This window comes from Budorcas taxicolor, chromosome Y (assembly GCF_023091745.1).
Source record: "Budorcas taxicolor isolate Tak-1 chromosome Y, Takin1.1, whole genome shotgun sequence".
Lineage (NCBI taxonomy): Eukaryota > Metazoa > Chordata > Mammalia > Artiodactyla > Bovidae > Budorcas > Budorcas taxicolor.
In genome coordinates this window covers 8,960,737-8,964,950 of record NC_068936.1, presented here as the reverse complement: position 1 = coordinate 8,964,950, position 4,214 = coordinate 8,960,737, and the positions used below count along the sequence as shown (strand labels likewise).

Sequence of the window (4,214 nt, the reverse complement as noted above, 5' to 3'; positions counted from 1 at the left end):
ATGGAACTACCATGTATGTTACGTGAAGAAGAACAAGAGCCAGAAGTACGGAAAAGGGAGGGAGAAACCAAACAAGCAGATGATGATGATGATGAAGTGATCTTGGTCGGAGTGGAACATGTAAATGAAGATGCTGACGTGATCTTTGTTGGGATGAGCTCAGCTTCAAAACCAGTCGTTTCAAACGTACTGAGCAGAGATACCCCAGGTTCTTGTTCAAGGAGAAAAAGGTATGGTCACTTCAGGAAAGGTAACGCTGACAAATTACAGCCTGTTAGTCATGTGACTCCTACATCAGAAGCAAAGACTGTCTTGCCAGTTTCTGACTCTGAATCAAGATCAACAGATAGTCCTATTATTATTGAACCTCCATCTCAAGCTGATTATAAAAGTATTTCACCACAAAGAGTGCCGAAGTGCTTTTCAAAGGAGTCATGTTCTTCTTTGATTACCTTCACAAGTTCATTGCAGCATCCAGTAGAAAGAGCGGTTTCTGCAGGAGATATGAATAAAAGTCCTCATGTCTCAAAGCGACTTTCCACTTGTGAAACAAATAGCAGAAATCCCAGAAGGCCTAAGCTCAGTGATGGCATTATAGGGGAACATTCTTTAGCTTTGTCCCTTTCAGGTATTTTTCATACAGTGACCACTCAGCAAAGCACACCAGACCGTGTCCATACCTCACTAAGCCATGTTCAGAATGGAGAACCTTGTCCAACACCTTTTCCAAAGGACAATGGTCATTGCAAGCCTGTAAGACCTTTAGGGGAAAATGGACTGACAAAAACTGATTTTCCAAGTTTAGCAAGTCCAAACAAAATTGGTGATCCCACAGAAGGAAAGCTGATTGTGTTACTTGGTGACTTCTACTATGGAGAGCATATAGGAGTTGGGCAGCCAGAACCGAAGACCCACACAGTGTTTAAATGCCTCAGCTGCTTGAAAGTTCTAAAAAATGTCAAGTTTATGAATCACATGAAGCACCATTTGGAACTTGAGAGGCAGAGAGGTGACAGCTGGAAAACCCACACCACCTGCCGGCACTGCCTCCGCCAGTTTCCTACTCCCTTCCAGATGCAGTGTCACATTGAAAGTGTCCACACTCCCCAGGGGCCCTCCGCAGTCTGTCGCATCTGTGAGTTGTCCTTTGAGACAGATCAGGTTCTCTTAGAGCACATGAAAGACAATCATAAGCCTGGTGAAATGCCCTATGTATGCCAGGTTTGCAGTTACAGATCATCATTTTTTGCAGATATGGATGCACATTTCAGAGCATACCGTGGTAACACTAAGAATTTACTTTGCCCGTTTTGTCTCAAAATTTTTAAAACTGCAACAGCCTACGGACGTCATCATAGAGGGCACTGGGAAAAGAGTTTTCGCCGTGTTCCAAATGTCGGCTGCAGTTTTTAAGTTCCAAAGAGGAAAGGGAGCACAAGACCCAGTGTCATCAAATGTTTAAGAAGCCTAAGCAGCTAGAAGGATTGTCTCCTGAAACAAAAATTGTTATTCAGGTATCACTGGAACCCCTTCAACCAGGATTGGTGGAAGTAGCGTCCATTACCGTGAACACATCTGATTTTGAATCATCACCCCCCAAATCTAAAAGTAGGAGGTCAAAAAAAGAAGAAAAAAGTTAATTCTGCTTTCAGTAAGTCTGAAGCAAGTATTTCAGTCAAAGTTAAAAACCCCATTAAAACCAAAAAATCAAATTATAGCATTATTCAGTAATATCAAATATAGGGAAACCGATGGGTAATTTATGTGATTTTGTTTTAAATACAGGAAGTACAATGTCGTTTGATCTGCGTATTGAGATGTTATTTAAAAGTCTATTATCTGTTTTTCATATAATTGTCTTAACATGTAAAAAGATTGTGTTCACGTGTGTGTGAGAGAGAGAGAATGAGAGAAGTGGAGAAAGGAAAAGTAAGAACCTATTTCGGTAGCTGATGTTACTTGTAAGTTTGAAAGCTCTAGTATACATATAATCTGTAGAGTGTTTTAGCAACGTAATTTTCAACTGTTTTCATGCCTTGAAGTTCTCAGTATCAGCTATATAGCCAGATTTGAATGTCACTCTCTGAAGTGCCTCTTGGGCTGATCGAAGATAACCTGGCTCTGAAAGCGTGCAGTGGAGAAGTTGATGGAGAAGCTATGATGTGAGTTTGGACCAGACACGGGATTTAATCAGTGAAGGGCTGTGGCTTCTTGTCCCAGCTGAGGAAGAGGCATACATTCACTCCAGGCATAGAGCCAAGGTAGAAGGAACACTGTCTCAGAGTGCGTTTACCTAGCCCAGGGACATCTCAAGGAAGCCAACGGTTACAATGCCTGTGTTTGGTGAGAGACCCTTGCAAGCATCAAGCAGGCCCTGTGTATCACTGACTGCAGTTGGAGAAGCAGAGATAGTTAATAGAATGAGACCTGGTGCCTGTGGACCTCCTGTTGAGTGATCAAAAGGGGAATTTGATTCATTGCGTCCCCTTTGCCAGTTGGCTGGCCTGTAGTCCCAATGAGGTAGGCATATCTGTGTCAGACACAGTAGCAAAGCAAGTTAAAATTCCCAAAGGAAAGAGAGCCTTGACGTCCACTTTGATTTGTGCTGGACCCATAGTTTTAACTGCAAAGGATCAAACACAGGAAATCTGTTCAGCTTTTGAATTGGGCTAAATTGAGTTCTCTTACCCTTAAGCTACAATGGAGTTGTCCAAGAATAGTAAATATGGCGGATAAAAATAGTCCAGGGTGATTAAACCCTTTTTAGAACTCTTCCTTATATTTTCCAGTTACATGTGTCTTACCCTAGTTGAACATGTGAAGATTTCAGTTTTGTATCTTATCTTGCCTTGGACACAAATGTAGTAGCGTTAAGAGCTAATTCTTGGCGTGTGTAATTTCCCATTGTATCAAACTAATTGAGTTTCAGTCTTTCTTGACACAGTCTGATGTGCAAGAATTGTCTCATGTATTTCAGTAATTATCAGGTCATAGAGTTATCCTTCCTCTAATCTCGCCAACCATCTAATCTGTGATTATACTTGTGGAAACCTTTTTTTCTTGCGGTCTCCAAGGGCTCTTTCACAGACCTGTGGGGTACCCTCTAAGTATTGGTTCCTGAACATCAGCACACTTGGCTGCCTCTGTAGGTCCTTGGAGTTGAGTCTCCTCCTGGAGTTGAATGTCACCCCTTCTCCACTTCTGGCACAGATAGCTAGCGGTCTCTGTGCACCATTCAAGGAAGCTGGGATCCTGTCTGTAGACCTATGCCAGGAGCAATCTCTCTGTTTCCTCTTCCTTTCTCCTCCTCTTTGTCTCTCCCCACTCTCCCCACTCCTCAATTTATTTAAGTCCTCTAAGCTTTCCCAAAATGCTGGAAAGTGATAATCACCAAGGGGTTAGCATCCCTCTCAGAACTGAAGAGGAAGGACTACAGATGATTAAGCTGTAGTGAGTCTATTGTCTCCATTTTAGGTAATTTCCTGAGTGTAAATTCAAATTCAAATAAATTGTGTTTATTTACTCGAAGCTTGATTGGTTTATTTGCACTTTGAATATTTTACTAGGCCTTTCCAGTTAGTTTACTTGGGCCCAAGCACTTTGCTGAGTGTCAGCTTAAACCACTTTTAGTTGTATAAAGAGTGTGTGTGTATTCTGGTCTCAGGTGAAAACTCTGTATAAATAAATACGCAGACTATTGCATTCTTATCTCCTTTCTTCGATTTCTGTAGTAAAAAATACGAAATGTTTTAGTTATGTGTTTTTATTGTTGCTGAGTATTATCAACACTGTTACTGTTAGTTGCTGTGAAGTATGCTCCTAAGGAGGACAAGTTGTATTTATTGCCAAATTAAAAGGTTCCAGCAATATGGTCCCTGACTGCTTCCTCTCTTCCATTCTCTGTCCTTCTACTCTACTCTTTTCCCCACGAATGTACTCTTTTTGACAACACTGGCCTTGGTTTTCCTCCATCAAATTCCATTTCTTCCCGATCCAGAGACTGCAAGTGCTGTTCTTCGGGAAATGCTCTTCCCGTAGGCCTGCATGGCTTGCTACCTCCCTTGTTTGAGCTTCACCAATGCTGTTCAAATAACACAATCAAATCTCCAACCCCCTCTCTTTCCTCCTCCTCCTTCAAGGCACTTGAAGTCTCTATCCTCTTCTTCCCTCTCCAGCCTAAATTTCCTAAATTTTCACACACACACACACACACA

The 4,214-nt window shown here is 41.8% G+C and overlaps 1 pseudogene; it reads left to right on the top strand.

The window, feature by feature from the left end:
* LOC128071061 (zinc finger protein 280B-like) lies at positions 1 to 1,619 on the top strand (annotated as a pseudogene).
* Positions 1,620 to 4,214: the final 2,595 nt, after the last annotated feature.